Consider the following 20432-nt stretch of genomic DNA (forward strand, 5'->3'; position numbering starts at 1 on the left):
ACTGTTCACCATCCCCACAGACCTAGAGACACTTTGAGAAGCTGACAGACCTGAACCCTGTGCCAGAGGGAAAGTGAGACCAGCTTTGGCTCCACTTTAGCCAACAGCAGACTGCAAGATGCTACCAGGTCCTTTTCAAGGTACTCCTTTGCCTGCCTTGGCAAGGTCCGGGTAAGTCCACTCAGAGGAGTTTCCATTTCCATGACAGTTTCTATCACATAGCTAGGGGGAAAAACTGTCATGAACATTGTTCCTAAATGTGCATGTGTGTGTTTAGAAATGGGAGAAATGCAGGGGGGAAAGAGTAAGATGTAAAGGAAGAAACCTTTGCCTGATACTGTAACAATACAGCCACTGGTGCCCACCAGTCCTCACCGGTGCAGTAATAAGCAGCAGCCCGTGAGCAGCAGCACCTGCAAGGTCCTGAGACCAACTGGGGTCAAAGCCTGGTCCCAGCTCCAGGTCTCTGGAAGATGCTCAGGGTGAGAGTGGCCTGGACAGGAGATCATGCTGACCGGAACCGAATGACAAGAGAGATGGTAACAAAGCCCTCCCTCAAGGTGGCTGAGTCCGCTTCCAGGGCCTAAGGGAACATTAAAATGTACTCTACTGAACACAGAATGAGAAGGGAGGTAAGATATTCTTACAGGAATTGCATCAAGCAAAGGTACAAGGTGGGAGAGAGCCTGAGACCAAGGTTTTGAGGGTCATTAGAGTCACCTGGCTGCATTAACTGCATCAAAGCTCCTACGTGTGTGCTTTCTTCAACTGTGTGGTTCTTCTGCAAAGGCCACATTACAGCAAAGCTCTCACTGTACAGGCTGCATCCTCGTCCTGATGAAACTCACTTTAAAACAAAACCAAAAACAAAAAGAGTCATAGGGAAAGATCCTGATCCTCCAGACCATGTCTGAAATCTGTTCCTGTCTAAAGAGTTAAGCCCATCTACTGTACGGTGGCCAGGCCCAGTTGCTCTCTGATTCTTTTCCACAAGTTCTAGAGAAACTTTAGAGAAGCTCACTTGCCCATAGACTACAACTAATATCACCACCACCCTCCTCCAACTCCCCTCCGCTGGCTCTCCAGGCTGTCCTTGGACTTCTCTACCTACATGTGCTTCCTCCATTAGTACCACCCAACAGCAAGATATAAGTTACCAGTATTCAATGTCAAATTTTCCAGTAGCCACATTAAAAAGGAAATGGGTAAAATTAATTTTAGCAATATATTTTATTTAACTCTATAGATTCAAAATATAATCACCCCAAACATAACTGAGGTAAAAAATCATTGATATTTTACATTCTTTTCTCCCCATACTGAGTCTTGGAAATCTGGTGTATGTATGACACAGCATTTCTCAAGTCAAACTAGCCACAATTTAAGTGCTCAAAAACCACATGTGGCTCAAGGCTAGCTTACTGAACAGCACCATCCTACATGATCTCCAGTCCCATGATTTTAAATACCATCTAGGTAGCAATTCCTCCAAACTAGACTCTGCTTCTCTCATGAATGCCAGAATTCTAGAGTCATGAGGCTACTAGACAGTTACGGGTCTGACTAGCATCTCAACTTGTAACAGGTCTTCAAAAAAATACAAAAACTGCATTCTCACAACCACCATCCTTGCTGAGACCTTCCCAATATCAGCCAAGGCAACTTCATGCCTCCACTGCTCAAGCCAAAAGGTTTGGCATCATCTAGATCCTTCATCCTCTTCTCACATCCCATACCTAACCCACCTGCAAATACACAGTCCACCTTCATAACACACCCAGAATCAGGGTCTTTCACCTGTTCCGCTCTCCCTCTGGATGATACTCTGCCCCCAGATAGCATCCTAGCTCTTTCCCCTATTTCCTTCGGGCCTCAGCTCAAGTGGCATCCTTTCAGGGAGCCCTTCCCTGTCCACCTATCCCACATGACCCTCGTTTCCTGCTTTATTTTTTCTTTTAGCAGGAATTTTCACTTGACATATGTAGCCACGTGCTTACTCATCTCATCAGGACCGAACAGTGCCACATGTGAGTGGAGACCAGGGGGTGCCCTGCTCTGACCCTTCACAAGAACCTGCTGTGGGGAGCCAAGCTGACCCACAGCCTCCCGCTGTGGCACATTCAGAGTCACCAAAGCAAGGACATCAGGCCACCCTCAGCAATGCTGAGCAGCAGGAAGTACTAGACCCAGGCCACCCAGGCTGTCACAGGCCCCCTAATAGCTCCTCCCATCGGGTTCCTCCTCCCCTCGCTCCCCTGTGCAAGGTCTCACCTGCACAGAGGTCAGCAGTCTGCAATTCCACACTCCTGCTCCCTCGTTTTCCCTCTCAAGGCAAATCCCTGTAAGCCTCCTGCAAGTCTGAGCATCATGGCATCTGTGCCTAGGACACTGCAGGCAGTAAACAAGTATTGTGGGAAGGAATAAACCTCTAGGAAGAGTAGGGCAGAGGAAAGAAAATGGACTAAGTTCCAAGTTTAGAAGTTTGGGCTCCAGCTTTGTCACATGCTATTTGTAATTGGGAAACTTCTTGAGGCCTCTGAGCCACAGCTGCACCCTTTATAAAATGGAAAGGACACCACCTCTCAAGGTTATCAAGAAGATACAGGAGTCTCCTGAGGTCCCTCACACCAGGCTTGCTGTGAAGGAGCTGCTGAACAAGTGTGGACTCACTCCCCTCCTTACCCACTCTCTCTGTAGCTCTAAGTATTCCGATCACTTTTTAACTAAATAAAGCCCCAAATAATCCTGTATACCCACTAGTGATCCCTTGTTCAATTGACCCTAACTGATGGTTAAACCTTATTTTCATTCCTGACTTGCCTGTGATGGGCTTAGGATTCATTTTACTAGATTTCAGCAAATGAAATCCCAAAGATAGGTATCTTAACAGCCTGAAACTTAAACCGTTTCCCTAAAGCTTGAAGTAAAGCATGCTTTAAAAACACAAATCAACCAATACGAAATCTAAAACTGCAGTTCAGTACCAACTTTCTACCGCTGTTTTTACAGCTCCTTTAAAGATTTTATTTGAGAGAGAGCGAGAGAGAGCGAGAGCGAGCGAGAGCGAGAGAGCGAGAGAGAGCGAGAGAGAGCGAGCGAGAGCGAGAGAGCGAGAGAGAGCGAGCGAGAGCGAGAGAGCGAGAGAGAGCGAGCGAGAGCGAGCGAGAGCGAGAGAGAGCACCTCGAGGGCACACAAGCAGAGGAAGCAGTAGAGGGAAAGGGAGAAGCAGGCTCCCCGCTGCGCAGGGAGCCCAATGCAGGGCTAGATCCCAGGACTCAGAGATCATAAACTAAGCCAAAGGCAGACACTTAACCAGGAGCCCTTTACAGCTCCTTTAAAATAGAGAGGGTGACAAAACATGAGAGACTCCTAACTCTGGGAAACGAACAAGGAGTAGTGGAAGGAGAGGTGGATGGGGAGATGGGGTGACGGGCACTGAGGGAGGGGGCACTTGACAGGATGAGCACTGGGTGTTATACTGTATGTTGGCAAATGGAACTCCAATAAAAATATATATATATAAAAAAGTTTTTTTTAAAGATTTTATTTATTTTATTAATGAGAGAGACTGAGAGAGACAGAGAGAGAGAGAGAGGCGCAGAGACACAGGCAGAGGGAGAACCAGACTCCATGCAGGGAGCCCGATGTGGGACTCAATCCCGAGTCTCCAGGATCAGGCCCTGGGCCGCAGCTAAACCGCTGAGCCACCCGGGCTACCCAAAAAAATTTTTTTAAGTTTGCAGCATTCTAGATCATTAGAGGTTTCTCAAGAAAATACACACGGAGTTTGCATAGACTTAATTAGTAGACTTAAAAAGACTCAAGAGTGACCTATGTGGACTTGTATATGCATTAGAAAGTCTCCAAGTGGATAATTAAATTGTTAGTGGTTGTTATTCACAGGGAGGATTAGGAGGCATGAAAATGAGGGGTACTTCTTTAAAAAGTGTTTACAGGACTGGGGTGCCTTGTTGACTCAGTCAGTTAAGCATCTGATTCTTAATTTCCACTCAGGTCATGATCTCAGGGTAGTGAGATCAAGCCCCACATTGGGCTCCACACTGGGTGTAGAGCCTGCTTAAGATTTTTCCTCTCTCTCCCTCTGCTCCCCCTATTAAAAAAAATTCTTCTGAAGTCTTTATAGGACTGACATAATTGGTAGGCAAAGTGAAAATGTAGGCCTCGATCAAAATTCTTAACAGTATCAAGGCTGTGATACATGGGTGGCTCAATGAATCATCTGCCTTCAGCTCAGGTCATAATCCCAGGGTCCTGGGATGGAGCCCCATATTGGGCTCCTTGCTTAAAAAAAAAGAAAAAGAAAAAAGCATTAAACCAAGTGAGGACCCTGTGTGACTGCACAGGTGGCTGGCTCATGAAGCCGACCCTGACGCTTTGTAATATCTGTTACCCTAGCACTGAACATGCAATACAAAAACTTCTTCCTCAGTAGCACAAAATTATATCACAGGACCACCTGAAAGAAGAAAATATCCAGCCTAATGTCTGGAACTGTTAAAACATACCCACCAAGAAAAAATTTTAACATGATCAATGACGATTTAGAGAAGTTAGAAACTTGCTCATTTTTTAGGCTGCTCAGAGTAAGGAGGTTATTCATGGAAGTTCACCAAGACACGTGTTAAGAATGTTCACAGCAACACTGTGTTAGAATAAAACACGGAAGTCTGTCCCATTAACTAGTTCAGTAAATTCTGGCACATTCATACAGTGGAATAGGAGGCACAAAAAAAAAAAAAAAAAACCCGCAGGGAGGTAGATCTGTACATAAAGAAGATCTGTCTGTGCTGATATGGAAAGCATTCCAAGATACAAAGTTCAGGATTTGCTTAAACATAGAACACTCTCTACAATGACTCCATTTTTTAGAAGCATTGGTATATTTTTTTCCTAAGACATCTGAGAAACTTATCAGTGTTTTTTTTTTTTTTTCCCAGTACAGGATGAGTACGGGAGGGGAAGGAGAATGATAAAGGAGACTTTCCTCTTTTAAGATTTTATTTATTAAAAAAAAAATTTTATTTATTTATTCATGAGAGACACAGAGAGAGGCAGAGACATAGGCAGAGGGAGAAGCAGGCACCCTGCGGGGAGCCCGATGTGGGACTTACTTGATCCCAGGACCCCGGGATCACGCCCTGACCCAAAGGCAGATGCCCAACGGCTGAGCCAAACAGGAGTCCCTTTACTTTTCATCTTTTAATCTTTTTTAGATTCCTTAACATGTACTTTAAAAAATAAAACAGATTTTGGGCAGCCCTGGTGGAGCAGCAGTTTAGCACCCCTGCAGCCTGGGGAGTGATCCTGGAGACCCAGGATCGAGTCCCACATCAGGCTTCCTGCATGGAGCCTTCTTCTCCCTCTGCCTGAGTCTCTGCCTCTCTCTCTCTCTCTCTCTCTCTCTCTCTCTCTCTCTGAATGAATAAATAAATAAATCTTTAAAAAATAAACAAATAAAACAGATTTTATAATAGTTACTGTTATTTGGAATAAGGTTTTGATGAATCATACGAAATATATTTTAATAGTTTTCTAAAAAAAATTTTTAAAGATTTTATTTATTTATTCATGAGAGACACGGAGAGAGAGACACAGAGACACAGGCGGGAGGAGAAGCAGGCTCCATGCAGGGAGCCCAATGTGGGACTCGATCCCAGTACCCTGGGATCACGCCCTGAGCAGAAGACAGATGCTCAACCCCTGAGCCACCCAGGCGTCCCAGTTTTTTTTAATTTTTAAAAAATATTTATTTATGGGACCCCTGGGTGGCGCAGCGGTTTGGCGCCTGCCTTTGGCCCAGGGCGCGATCCTGGAGACCAGGGATCGAATCCCACGTCGGGCTCCCGGTGCATGGAGCCTGCTTCTCCCTCTGTGTCTCTGCCTCTCTCTCTCTGTGACTATCATAAATAAATAAAAATTTAAAATAATATATTTATTTACTTAAGTAATCTCTACACCTAACATGGGGCTCGAACTCATGACTGCATGATCAAGAGTCACATGCTCTTCCAACTAAGCCAGCCAGGCATCTCTACTTTAATTTAAACAAAAAAAAAATTTTTTAAAGATTTTATTTATACATGAGACACACAGAGAGAAAGGCAGAGACACAGGCAGAGAGAGGAAAAGCAGGCTCCATGCAGGAAGCCCAATGTGGGACTCGATCCCGGGACTCCAGGATCACACCCTGGGCCAAAGCCAGACGCTCAACCATTGAGCCACCCAGGCATCCCCCAAAAATTTTTTTTAATATTTTACTTTATTTGACAGAGGGAGAGAAATCATGGGGGGCGGGGGGCTCAGAGGGAGAGGGAGAAGCAGACTCCCCACTGAGCAGGGAGCCTGACATAGGGGCTCGATCCCAGGACCCCAGGATCATGAAATCAACTGAAGGCAGACGCTTCACTGACTGAGCCACACAGGCGCCCCTAACAGTTTTAAATAAACTTTTTAAATTCATAAAAACAAGAAACTCCTGTGCTGGTACTAGCAAAAACAAAACAAAATAAAAATGCAATCAGTATTCAATTATCTATGGTGGTTATGAAAGAAAGCAGTGGTACATAACCACCACCAAAAAAAGAATTTAAGTGTCTATTCCATTTCACCTTTCTCTCCATTAAAATCTTCACAGAAAATGCTAAGAAGCAAAATGTTATTCAGACACCTAAGGAAAAGCTAGTAACTGAATAAATAAATTAAGGGCTTGGATAAATCCTCAACCTGGGCAAAAATTTTGAAATAGTTATGTACTGGCTATTAAGATTCCAAAGGTACTCTGGAAAATGTAATTGAGCTAGAAACTCCTGGCTGAAAAGGGAAATAAGTCCCTCCTTATTTTCTACCCCCCTGCCCTACTGAAGTAACAACTGCATCACCAAAAAATAAATCTGAAAATGTACTAAGGCACATTTTCCTTACATTTATTTATCTCCATGATTTTTCTCCTCCATAGGTGACGGACTTATTTCAGTATGTACTGAGCAACACTGCCCTGTTCCAGGTACCCTGAGGACTGCTGACAGTGCCCAGCTCGCTTCCCATCACCAGAGAAGCAAACGCAAACACGCGCACACACACACACAGTGCCCGTATTCACAGAACTACCATTTCTTTACCACTCTAGCTAGAAACACACACAAAGCAGCACATTCTCAAGCATATTGCAATTATTAAACTAACCATCTCATTGTGTTTATTTTGAATGTAGATACTAGTTCATCTGCTGGGATAGCCCTATCATCCCAAATTCTGTGAGGCACGTTTTAAGAAAGATTAAGAATATATAGATTTTCAATGATGTCTTTCAAAAAAGCTCATAATCCTAAGTACAGTCAATGTAAATTAAATAGCAATCAATACATTCACCTATGTTGCTGAAAATAGGGAATTCCATATTATGTTAGAACCAACAGATTCCACTTTTTATTTTTTATTTTTATTTTTATTTATTTATGATAGTCACACAGAAAGAGAGAGAGGCAGAGACACAGGCAGAGGGAGAAGCAGGCTCCATGCACCGGGAGCCTGACGTGGGATTCGATCCCGGGTCTCCAGGATTGCGCCCTGGGCCAAAGGCAGGCGCCAAACCGCTGCGCCACCCAGGGATCCCCAGATTCCACTTTTTAAAGTTTCTGGATACATCTTTCAATCAGTAATACATATAAACTTAAAAATAGTAACTAAACAATTAAATGTTTCAAAATTATAGCTGGTTTTCCTCACCTAGTTTCCCCTTCGCCAGCCAGGGGGGTAATAAGAATGATGACCAGACAAAGGAAGAGACACAAAGCTATGAGAAAGCCTAGTGATCAGGAATGGTTTGGAGAAAATACCAAAATTAGAATTTCAACAGTCACCGGGCTCAGTCGGTTAACTGTCTGCCTTCATCTCTGGTTCTGAGATCTAGAGGAGTCCTGCTCTCTGCTCAGTGGGGAGTCTGCTTCTCTCCCCACCCCATGCTCTCTCTCAAATGAATAAATCTTTATTAAAATAATTTTTTTTCAACAGTCACTCCAAATATTCTAAATAGAAATTCTATCATTTAATAATTACAAAAGATTAAAATGAAAACATTTGCTTTACTGAAAAATAACATACGGTGAAAAGAACAATTCCCATTTTCCACTGACTTTCTTAAGCCATGTGCAAAAAACCTGGCTCACCTACAGATAGGTCTACCTGTCTTCAGAATACCTTAGGACCACTGTCGCGAATCTGCTTCGTGCAGTGCAAGAGCCCTCTCCAACCAAATACTCACTTTTCCACTTGTTAGTAAATCAATGAAAGAACAGGACTGCAGGTGGAAAACCCAGAGGACTTTTTCTTTTTAAAGTTTTTTTTCTTTAATTTTTATTTATTTATGATAGTCACACACACACAGAGAGAGAGAGAGAGGCAGAGACACAGGCAGAAGGAGAAGCAGGCCCCATGCAGGGAGCCTGACGTGGGACTCGATCCCGGGACTCCAGGATCACGCCCTGGGCCGAAAGTGGCGCTAAACCACTGAGCCACCCAGGGATCCCCACTTATACACACTTATATGGGTGCCCCAGACACAATTTGTGAACACTGTTACAGTAAACCAGCATATACGATCTATCATCTTATACAACCACTAGTATTCTCTACACCTGCTCAAAATAATGGTTAACAGCTGCTACTTACTGAGCACTTGCTATGTGCTGGGCCCTGTTCTGTATCCTGGGGGAGCACAAAGCTCTCACAGAGAGCCATTCCAACCCTGCTCCCCCTCCACTGAAATCAGAGGCTGCAGAGTGACTGAATTCAGTCAAGCATTTAATGAGTAAGTGCTGTATGAAATCACACTGCACACTAGAAGGAAGCAGCAATGGATAAGGTTTCTCTCTCTTCCCTCAAGGAGTTTAAAATCCAGGAAAGACCACCACGTAAAGACTGAACTAAATAAAATGTCACAAGGAGAAATAACTGAGTGGAAGCATCAGTCAAGCACTGTGTGGGAGAAAAATGGAAGAGTTAATTCTGAAAATCAGGAGAAGCTTCTCTCATAGAAGCAGAAGCCTTGAAGCCAAGCCTCCAGAATTAAGAACTTTGCTAGGAAGAGCAAGACTCAGAGGACATTCCAAAGTAAAGGAACTGGACAAACAAGCATGATAGCCGCCAGAGGTCTGGTGTTGAAATAGGAGGTGACAAGAGAGGTGCAGGAGAAATGAGGCTGAAAGCTGAACGAGGCCAGGCGGCATCAGTCTTAAAGGGATTGCTTTATCACTAATTCCCAACTGGTGGTAGTGTCTCCAAGGTGAAAATCCTTGTAGGAGTAAGCCTTCCAATAGAACTAGGCCATAACTCTCAGGTGTGGCCGAATTGGGGGGGGGGGGGGAGGGAATGTCAAGAACCTCCACACAGTGCATGGGGGGAGGCAGTGCATCCTGGGGAGAGCAGTGCATCCTACAGGGGTAGAACAGCCTGGTTGGGGGCAGGGCGGGGGATGGGACAGTGCATCCTAGGGGGGGATGGGCTCTGACCTACCCCCTGAGCAATTCTGGTAACAGATCACAGGAGGACCAGAGAAACTAGAAAAAGGAAGGCCATTGGCAGGCCTACAGTAATAATCTATGGGAGGACGGGAAGGACAGGCTAGGGGATGTGCTAAGAGAAAGGTGATGGAAAAGAGACATGGAGGCAGACCTGGTAAAAGGAAGACTCAAAAAGTTTCCAGCCTCAGGAGGAGGACAAATGTGCGGCGAAGCCATCATGTCAGCTTATACCCGAACGAGGACAGGCCACACACAAAGTATAGCCACTTTAAGTGACGCTGCAAAGCAAAAATAGCACCGACAAGACTGTTCTCATTTCACAGAATAAAGACACGGAGTCCAAGAAAGATCTAACCAACTTGCCCCCAGTGACAGGGGGTAAGAGATGAGCCAAAACACCAACCCAAATCGTGCAAATCCAGGCCTAATGTTTTTTAAATAAGCCTCCCCAAAAGCAAGTTACTTTTTACATGTATAACAAATCTTAAAAAAAAAAAAAAAAAAAAAAAGCTTTGAACAAAAAACGCTCAGGAAAAAACAAACTTTAATCTGCTGGGAGGGCAATTTTATTTGAAAGGTAGGAAATATTTTAAAACTTGGGCTCTGCATCACTCTACCCAAGAGAGGGGTGTACAGACTTCTCAGTTTGCAGTGCAGACTCAAGGACCCTAGAAGTTTAGACACAGACGACAGAGGTGGCTGTTTCTACTTTGTATAAAAATACCACCTAGTATTATGCAAGAGATCAAACATAATCGAAAAGAAATATTCTAAGTATTAACTATCCTCAAGGTAGTAAGACTGCACATGGACCATTGTGGTTGGTACTATTAAAATACCTTATGAAAACATACTACATAATGCAGATGACAGACTTCGACTTTATTTAGCAAACACTTGAATACTTTAATGTTTAAGCCCCTGACCAAGGTGTTAGGAGTGAAATAATGGCATGGCCACCACAGCCAGAGTTTCACATACAACATGCAAGGAGATACAGGCAATCATGAAAGCAAAACAGAGGGTTATGACTGCAGCAATGAATAACTCACATTGACAAGGTTTCTGAAGGGCTGCAGAGGACATAAAATTGGGTGTGGACTTTTAAAAAACCGGAGAGGGCAGGAGAGCACTGCAATCAGAAAAAAAGACATAAGCAAAGAAGGAAGTAGCCAGGCACATTTTGAGAACTGAGTGTAGTCCCATTCTGTGGGACAGTGTAGAAAGGTGACAGGACACATCAAGTTCAGAGATGACTCGGCCCAGGCTAAGGGGCCTTGAATCTAGGCTCCAAACAACAGGCAATCTTAGCTTTCTGAGCCAGAGACTGGCAAGATGTGATCTGTGTTTAGGACAGAGGACTCTGGCAGCCAGGCAAAAGTGTGCACAGGAAGGTGGGGAGGAGTCTAAAGAGAGAGCATCAGCCAAGAGAGGAGTCTGTGGCTTCGCAAACTAGTACGAATCTAATATGTTAAAAGAAGAGGACTGTTGACAGAATTATTTCACATCTCCCCTCACCTGATCATACCAACTGCCCCGTGGGACAGTGTCATCATTTCTTCCATCTTACAGACCAGAAAACTGACTCAGAGACCATTAATTGCTCCAAGTCAAATGCTGCTAAAACAGGGAGAAAAGCCAGACACACAATGCAAAATAAAAAAATAATCCTACTGCCTTTGAAAAATGTTACTTTTACCACCCTATAGAGTGGTCTATAATACCATTAGAGAAATACTAAAAATCCATGTAATTTCCCTAAATGTTTCCAACTTGTATAACAAATAAGCTAATTACCATTAAAATCATTACAGATTTGCTTCATGTTTATGCCATGTTAAAGGCATACTTTTCTTTAAAAAACAAAAAACCCTCTAATTCCATTTAAATGGAATTAAATACTTAAGAGTAGTAGTCTCCCCTCCTCCATTCAATATTCCAGGGGCCAAAGTGACAAACATGAAAACTGACACGTGCCCAAACTGCAGCAGTAAATGACTTTTTAAATAATTTAACATTCATTATTTAACAAGTACAGCAATGGAATCTAGTATATAAAGTAAGTAAATGCTGCAAGGAGCTGACCTAAAGGTACGCAAAGGCACAATTTTAGAAATGGCCTTTGTCACAAAGAAATGGCATAAAAAACATCCTGAGACCCATTTAAGAATGGATCAATCCAAAACAACCAATGACAGAATATGTGACCTTCAGGATGCAGACTGGTAGATTTCACCCCCGCTTTAAGTGCATAGTCTACAAAATGGTCAAGGAGTTCTGGCACGGGTCTTACACTGCACAGGAGAATTCTAGTTTGGGGATCTGATGGAACAGTTTTATCCACAGCATCACCTATTATCAAAATTGCCTGCCCCCACTCCCCCTTCACCCATCTTCTACCACCGGGTTTTGGTTTTGGTTTTTTGTTTTTTTTTTTTTGTTTTTTTTTTTTTCTTAAACAAGCAAAGGCCCAAAGATGTAAAACCTATCTTAGAAACTTGGGACAATGAATCCAAGTATCCAACCCAGGTCATGATTAGCAAAAACCAGAAGGAAATCATCGCAAGGACCCGCACGTCCCCTCCCGGCTCCATCCTCTACCCTCTCCTAGGGTTAACTCTCTACACCTAGGCCAGAGAGGCCCCAAACGAAAAGGCGATGAAAAGACAAATCAACGCTGGGTCCTAGCACGACCGGGGATCAGCCACCCGAGCCGGGCACGCCAGGTCACCTGCGCACTGCCCCGCGGCACGCGACACCCGCGGGCGTCAGGCGGCATTTCGCACGCGCCAAGTCCGCGTACCCGGCCGGGGGACGCAGGGAGCCGGGCAGGGGGGAGCTGGGAGGGCAGGGGGAAGCCGGGTAGGGGGGAGCTGGGAGGGCAGGGGGAAGCCGGGTAGGGGGGAGCTGGGAGGGCAGGGGGAAGCCGGGTAGGGGGGAGCTGGGAGGGCAGGGGGAAGCCGGGTAGGGGGGAGCTGGGAGAGCAGGTGGGGGGAGCTGGGAGGGCAAGGGGGAGCCGGGCAGGGGGGAGCTGGGAGGGCAGGGGGGAGCCGGGCAGGGGAGAGCCGGGTAGGGGGGAGCCGGGAGGGCAGGGGGGGACCGGGCAGGGGGGAGATGGGAGGGCAAGGGGGAGCGGGAGGGCATGCGGGTGCGGGAGGGCAAGGGAGAGCCGGGAAGGCCGGGGGGAACTGGGAGGGCAGAGGGGAGCCGGGAGGGCAGGGGGGAGCTGGGAGGGCAAGGGGGAGCCGGGCAGGGGGGAGCTGGGAGGGCAGGGGGGAGCCGGGCAGGGGGGAGCTGGGAGGGCAGGGGGGAGCCGGGCAGGGGAGAGCCGGGTAGGGGGGACCGGGAGGGCAGGGGGGGACCGGGCAGGGGGGAGATGGGAGGGCAAGGGGGAGCGGGAGGGCATGCGGGTGCGGGAGGGCAAGGGAGAGCCGGGAAGGCCGGGGGGAACTGGGAGGGCAGAGGGGAGCTGGGACGGCAAGAGGGAGCCGGGCGGGCAGGGGGGTGCGGGAGGGCAACGCGGAGCCGAGAGGGGAAGGGGGAGCCGGGCGGGGAGGAGCCGCGCGCCCCCGGGCCCCGCCGTCCCGCCCGCGGCCGTCCCCTCCGCGGACCCCGCGCCACAGGCCCGCGCGCCCGTCAGTCAGCGCCCGCCCCGCCCCCGCGGCCCCTCCCCCGCGGCGGTCTCCCCGCCCGGGCCCCCAGAGGACAATGCTGGAGGGGAGGGGCGGAGGCACGCGCGGGCCGGGGCAGCGCGGCGAGCGCCCACCCGCCGGCCCCCGGGGAGCCCCGCCGCCCGCCCGCCCCCGCCCCCGCCCCCGCCCCGAGCTCCGCGCCCGGGCCCCGGCCCCGGCCCCGGCCCGGCCCGCGCCCCGCCTCGCCTCCCCGCCGCCAGCCGCTCCCAGGGCCGCCGCACCGGCCCATTGTGCGGACTCATCGTGCGGCGCCCGCGCGCGGAGCCCGGAGCGCACGGCGCGGGGCCCGGGGAGCCGGGGGGCCGGGGGCCCGGGGAGCCGGGGCGGGGGGGCCGCGGGCCGCCGTGCGGGGCGCTCCGGGCCCGGCCGGGTTCCCGCGGAGCTTGCGGGCCGTCGGGGCAGCCGGCCTCCCTCCGCCCCGGGCCGGCCCGCGCCCCTCCGGCCGACCCCGACCCCACCCCGCCCCGCCCCCGCCCCCGCCCCCGCCCGCGGTACCTGCCGAGCGGCCGTGCGGCGCGGCGGCGGCCGGCGGGGGCGCCTCCTGGCGCGGCGAGGGCTGGAGCGGCTGCCGAGCGCCGGCGGCCCTGGCCTGCGCCTTACGTAAAGCGGCGGCGGCTCGGGCGCCACTCGGCGGAGGGCGGGAGGCGGCGCGGCCGCTCCGCTCCGTTACCCGGCAACTGGCCTCAGCGCCCCGCCAGCCCGGCGCGCTCCGGATCCTTCCGCCCAGCCGCCGGATTACATCAGCGCCGGCCGCCCCGCCCCGCCCCGCCCGCCGCCCGCCCGCCCGCCCGCCCGGCCCCGCCGCGCCCCGCCCCTCCGGCCGGGGGCCCCGTGGGCGGACCGGCGGGCGCACCGGCGGGCGGCCCCGGCCCTGGCCCTGGCCCTGGCCCTGGCCCTGGCGGGTCCCCGGGCGGGGCGTGCGCGCCGGCTGCCCGCGCGGGGCTGGGGGCTGGGGGCGGGGGCTGGGGCTGGGGGCAGGGCTGCCCGCGACAGCGCCCCCCGCCACGAGCGGGCCGTGGGAGGGGGCCGCCCCGAGGCCAGAGCCCCGCGACCCCAGACCCCGCCGAGGCCGCGCGGCTCGCCCTGCGCCGCCCCCTCCCCCTCCCCCTCCCCCCCCCGCGGCCCCGGGCAGCCCCCGCCTTTCCGGGCGCTGGCTCCACCTGTCTGCGCCCCCTCCTAACCGCGTCCTGGGATGGCTGGAGTGGGCGGTTTAAAATAAAGACTTTATTTTTTTTTTTTTAAAGAAACCCAGAAGACAAGCTAAAGAGATGTGACATGGCTCTTTTTATTAAGGAGGCAAAAATAAATTCTGGAACATTCGAAAGTGGGAACCAAAAATGTGCACTAACCTTTTAATCAACGTCTCTCTTCACACCCACCTTCCTTAGATGTGATTCCTAGTCCTGTCCTTAAAAAGCAAATAATTAAGTACGATAGGCACCAGAGACGATGAAACCGGGAGATTACCCGCTTCCAAAGAGGAAACCCCGTCCACAGGGGGAGTGACCTGCCCAGGGTCATCGTTCCGTTGATTTACTTATTGAGCACCCACCAGGTGCCAGGCATTGAGCTTTTCTGTTCAGAACTTGCGAGGCACCCGGCTCACAGGCTCCTGGCAGAAGCAGAAGTACAGACTGGGAAGGGGCCAGCTGGGCACTGTGCCCGGTGCTGGAGGGACGACCATGGGGAACTATCATTTACATACCACCTACAAAGTGGTTTTCTGCAAACATGTCTTTTGCTCTTCAAAAGAATCCTGGATATTATCATCCCCGTATCACAGGTGAGGGAGCGAGGCTCAGGGAAAGTGATTCTTCTTTCCTAAGCCGTGCTGCTGGGGGTGAGGGGAGTTGAAGCCAGGAGGCAGGATTTGAATCCAGACCCTGGCTCTGAAGTCTGGGGTCTTCCCTTGCGCAGCTCTTTCTCATGAGCTGGCTCGCAATTTTGTATTCTGAGGTTCATCTGGGTTGAATGTACCTCCTCGCAAATCACAGTGTGATGGTTCAATCAACACCTTCTGAGCACCTGTGCTGGGTTTGACTCCATGCCAGGCAGAGGTGGGGCCTGCCTTCTTGGAGCTCAGTCTAAGAAGGGAGGGAGAGGATGAGAGGGTGTGGGAAAGCCAGGGTGGTCTGGAACAAAGGAGAGGCCAGTAAAGGAAGCTTGGGAGTCTAGCTGCCAAGGGCTTCCAAACCTGGACTTCACAAACCAGTGAAATCTCCCTCCCAATAGGAGGGATTTGTGGACTGATCAACATGTTACATTGGTAACCTAGCTGTCATCTACACTCATCATTTTGTGAAATAATTTATGAACGGTGAAAAATAAAAATGGTAACAATGTTATGTCAGATATTCTCAGAGACAAACACAGCTGGCAATGTCATAGCTGTACACACACAAACACACACGTGGAGTTTACTGACCTTATTTTTCTCATTTTTGCCATAGACCAGATTTTCTGAACCATAAAGTAGTGAAATCAGAAGGCTTCTTAGGGGACAAAGTATTTAAACTGAGCAGGAGTTAACTAGGATTAGTAGTGTTTGGAGGTGGTAGGGGAAGATTACAGATTAGAGAATGAAAGTATCTTGGTTACTTTGTTTCCTTATCAAAACAGCTCCCTAGCCTTCAGATTATTTCGATAAATCCTGGAAGGTTTGGCTAACTCCAACCTCAGGGCCTTTGCACTTGCTGAATCCCCTCTTCCCATATTTTTGCGTAGCTGGCTCCTTCTTGTTCAGGGCTCAGCTATAATGTCATATGTTCAGAGACACCTTCCCTGATCCCCAATTTAGAATGGCCTACTTTCCCAGTCATGAGGCAACCCCGTCTTGGTTTTTTACTCATCATTCTTATCAGCAGATGAAATTATCTTGGTTGTATGTTTGTTTAGTCTTTAAACTCAGCTTCCCCCCAAACCAAGACCTGCATGCATCCCAGGAGAGCTGTCATCTTGTCCGTGGCGTTCACCAACCCGTCATGAGACCTGCCGATTTGTGGGCAAACGACTGGATGGCCATCTGTAATGTAGTCCGTTTGGCTACAAGGAGAGAAAACAGCCCTGCTTGCTCACATGAGCAATTGGAAACAGTGTCTCAAACACGAACCCTTCACTCTTTAGAGTACCACCCTGCAGGCGACCTTTAAAGCTCCTGAGTGGTGATCAGCAGAGTTCAACCCAGAATAACAGTAGTTTCTCCTCAGCTCCTGAGGGCTATGATCTGCTGGGAACCAAAGGAGGCCAGAGGACTCTGGTGTGAAGGCACAACTGGTGTGGAAGCAGAGGAGTCCCACTTGGTGTATGCTCCGATCATTGATTTCAGGTCTCCAGCCCCAGGACCATCTGCTGCGGCTCTTTGACCCCTGCGTGAGGGTGAGGTCGTGAGAGGGAGCATATGACAACTCCTAGTGCCTCTGGCCCAAATGTTCTGGATGCCAGCAAGGATTCAGGCTGATGCCAGCTGGGGCAGTGGTTTTGTAACCACATCCATGGGTCCAGGATGCTTTGTGATGCTGCACAGCACAGGCAGGCAGAAAGCAGGAGCCAGGCTTCCTCAGCTCTCTGACCTTGGCTTTGCTCATAACCTCCCTCTCTGGAGCTCAGTTTCCCCTTCTGCACAGCAAGGGATTTAGGCAGGAAGATTTCAAAAGCATCCTCCCACTTTGTTTTTTTCCTCTGAACTTTGGAAACAAAATTTCAATGAGGCCAACTCTGATAAAAGAGGGAGGCTATGGGGGGGGGGCAGGAGGTATACAGGAAATCTCTGTACTTTCTCCTCAGTTTTGCTGTGAACCTAAACTTGCTTTTAAAAAGTCTAATTTTATTTTACTTTTTTAAAAAAAAGATTTTTTTATTTATTCATTTGAAAGAGAGAGTGAGCACGAGAGTAGGAGCAAGGGAAAGGATCAGAGGGAGGAGGAGAGAGGGAGCCTGATGTGGGGCTCAATCCCATGACCCTGAGACCATGACCTGAGCAGAAAGCAGACCCTGAACTGACTGAGACACCCAGGTGCCCCTCAAAAAGTCTGTTGTTAAAAATAAAAGAAAATGTACAAATCTCAGCTGTCACCCAACACCCACGATACCTGCTCCTGTTTACTGACCCCATCTGCGGGCCAGGTGCTCTACGCACATTGTTCCTACCCCGAGGATAGCCGGTAGATAGTCAGTCGGTAGGGGGAGGTGATTGCCATTTGCAGTTAGAGACTTGGAGGACTCTGGACAGGTTAGTGGCTTACCCCTGGACAAGCTGCTACTTAAGTGGCAGGTTAGGTGGCTTGCCCCTGGCCACGCTGTGACTTAAATGGCAGGTTAGGTGGCTTGCCCCTGGCCACACTGTGACTTAAGTGGCAGGTTAGGTGGCTTGCCCCAGGCCACGCTGCTACTAAGTGGCAAGCACCCTGATTTGATTGTAGCCCTCTTCTTGCTACTATGCAACATGTTTCCATTAAAGTCCTGCCTGAGTCCAGATTTAAAAGAAGGATGCCCAGATAAGAACCCCAAACAGAGAACCTCCCCAGTGCCTCCCCTCACTGAGGACCCTAACTGGTCACCTCAGCTCAGAAGCTCGGTCAAGGCCATCAATGAACACCCTCCTTCTTGGCCTATTCTCTTAATTTCCCCAGGCCCTCAGCCCCTCCTGACGCCTCTCTCTCCTCTCAGCGGCCCTGCATTCCCTTCAGGAGTGGCCAATCCCATTCCAGCGTCTGAAGAGTTGAGGTCAAGGAGCGCCTGGCCAGCTCAGTTGGAGGAGTGTGTGACTCTTGATCTCAGAATCGTGAGTTCAAGCCCTGTGTTGGGTGTAGAGATTGGTTAAATAAATAAAACTCAAAAAAAATTTTTTTTAAATAAAGAGTTGAGGTTAAGCCTCTGACACAGCCTCACAGTATGACTTTGAGGAACTCACTGACCTTCACAGGGCTTCCATTTCCTAGTATATGAAATGATGGAGGGATGATGGCCCTGTCCTGCTCCTCTGTCAGTTATGTTAAGAGCCAAACAAAATTAGAGGTATGGTGTCCTCTGTAGACTCAAAGATGCCGTGTAAATGCCCAGTCTCGTTATCTTTTCTCAAGCTTGTTTCAAGGGCTTATCACATTATCCTCACTCTTGCCTCTCACCCCAAATCAAAGAAAAGTCAACAAGGTCACCAGCCACCATCCAATCTACATACAGGTAGGGTGGCGAGTTGGCTAAGCACCCAGGCTGGATCACTGGGCTGAACCCAGGCTTTACCACTTAGCTTACTGACATAGGTAAGCTCTTTTACCTCTTGGTTTCTTCGTCTGTAAAATGGGCATAATATAACACTATCTACCTCAGAGAGCTGTAGCGAGGGAATAAGTAAATCCACATAGGGGATCAGATCTGTCTCTGGTACACAGCAAACATGCAACAAACACCAGCCTTTTGTTGGCTTGGCTTGGCTACTGCCCTGCTCCTAAACCCTTCTCTGGTTCCCTCTTCCTCCACCCCTTGTCACTCCACTGCTTCACCCCTGCTACTCAGCATACTCCTGGGTGCTTCTATCCACTCTGCAGCCTGAACTCACTCTCCTCACTCTGACCTTTTTCCTAGGCCCCAGATCCACCTCCTGCACGTGTTCACCTTGCTGGTGAGGTCTCTACTGTCCACGGCTACCTCGTGGCCTTCCCCATATAATCCATACCCCCTCGCCCAGTCCCATATTATAGCTTTGCCCTCTCCCCACTGCTGAGCTAGAGTCTGCATCCACTGCCCTATTGAACCTGAACTTGCAGTTGGGCTGGGTGCAAGTCCAGCAGCTGTGCAACCTTGGACAAATTACTTCCTCTCTCAGAGCTGGCTTCAATATCTCTAAAATAGAAACAACCAGAGCACCCTCGAGTAGCAAACAGTAATCTCTGGATTTAGTCACCCAGGATATGAAGCCCATTCTGACGTTTAGGGAAACCTCCCACCTTGCAAGTCCAAGTGGGAAGCAAGGCCAAAGTTTAGCTACAAGAGCCCAAGGCAGGATATTGACCACACCTTGTTCCCAATCTCTCCGCTTCCGCCCTGATCGCATGTCCTTATGGACAACAGGAAGCAATTCATGAGGCTTCCTCTGCACTGGTTTGCTCTTCCACGCCCAAGAGGACTGTGTGTCCGGGCGATTGGCATGTAAAGCACTCGGAAGTGATTTTTAATCAAGATATTAAACTGTGGGAGATCCCTGGGCGGCTCAGCGGTTTGGCACCTGCCTTAGGCCCAGGGTGTGATCCTGGAGTCCCGGGATCGAGTCCTACATTGGGCTCCCTGCATGGAGCCTGCTTCTCCCTCTGCCTGTGTCTCTCCCTCTCTCTCATGAATAAATAAATAAATAATATTTTTAAAAAAATATATTAAACTGTGAACATCACCTACCAGCAGCTTGTCGGCAGCCAGGCCTTTTGTAGGGGAGGAAGTTCCATCCAGGTTCCCCCCTGGAGTGGGTGATCTGGAAGGCTGTCATCCCCTCTTCTTCATACCAAGACAAGGGCCTGAGAAGTAATGGGAGGGAATGCCATGCAGAGAAGCAGGTCCCACCACTGGGAAACCTGGGGTGGCCCCAAATCCTCTCCGTTTACCCCCACACCTAGTCTGGACAAGTTCTTGTACCTTGCTTCCCAGTGTATGGCATGGGGTGGGTCCCAGCCAGGCAAGGACTACAGGAAACTGGCCTTTTCTTCCCACCATTGAGTGCATGGGGATCTTACAAGAACACTAATGTGTTCTAGTCACACTTCACAAGCACTCATGGGCTAGCTCTGTGCTGCATGTTGAGGACCACGGTGAATTGGACACAGAGCCTTTGAGAACCGCACTGACTCCTAGGGACTACACATCCATAAACAGAGAACCATCTTAGAGTGCAAAAAAGAAGGCAGGCACACCAGCCTGACGTTTGTTGAGTATCTACTGGATCCGTTTCCTAGGGCTTCTGTAAAAAGTCCCCCAATCTAGCTGGCTTATACACCGGAAATGTGTTGACTCACAGCAGTGGAAGCTGGAAGTCTGAAATCAAGGTGTCAGCAGGGGATGCTCCTTCTGGAGCCTCTAGAGACTTCTCCCTTGCCTCTTGCAACCTCCACCGTTGGCGGCCATCCCTGGCATTCCATGACTTGCCGATGTATAACTCCAATCTCTGCTAACATTGGCACAGGCCATCTATCTCTCTCCCGTTTCTCTCTTATAAGC

General features: G+C 49.5%; 1 protein-coding gene across 5 annotated transcripts in view; it reads right to left on the reverse strand.

Annotated features, from left to right (window-relative positions):
* Positions 1-13894, reverse strand: part of KIAA0232 (KIAA0232 ortholog) — an 89475-nt gene extending 75581 nt beyond the window's left edge. For 2 of the 5 annotated variants that reach the window (XM_055326312.1, XM_055326313.1), the window contains exon 1: positions 13728-13894. The gene's annotated coding sequence lies outside the window, so the exon portion shown is untranslated. Of the gene's footprint in view, positions 1-10592; positions 10673-11058; positions 11113-13727 lie in introns of those variants that run through there. The other 3 variants (XM_055326310.1, XM_055326309.1, XM_055326311.1) reach the window with 3 other exon arrangements.
* Between the last annotated feature and the right edge of the window lie 6538 nt (positions 13895-20432).

This window comes from Nyctereutes procyonoides, unplaced genomic scaffold (assembly GCF_905146905.1).
Source record: "Nyctereutes procyonoides isolate TBG_1078 unplaced genomic scaffold, NYPRO_anot_genome, whole genome shotgun sequence".
Classification (NCBI taxonomy): domain Eukaryota; kingdom Metazoa; phylum Chordata; class Mammalia; order Carnivora; family Canidae; genus Nyctereutes; species Nyctereutes procyonoides.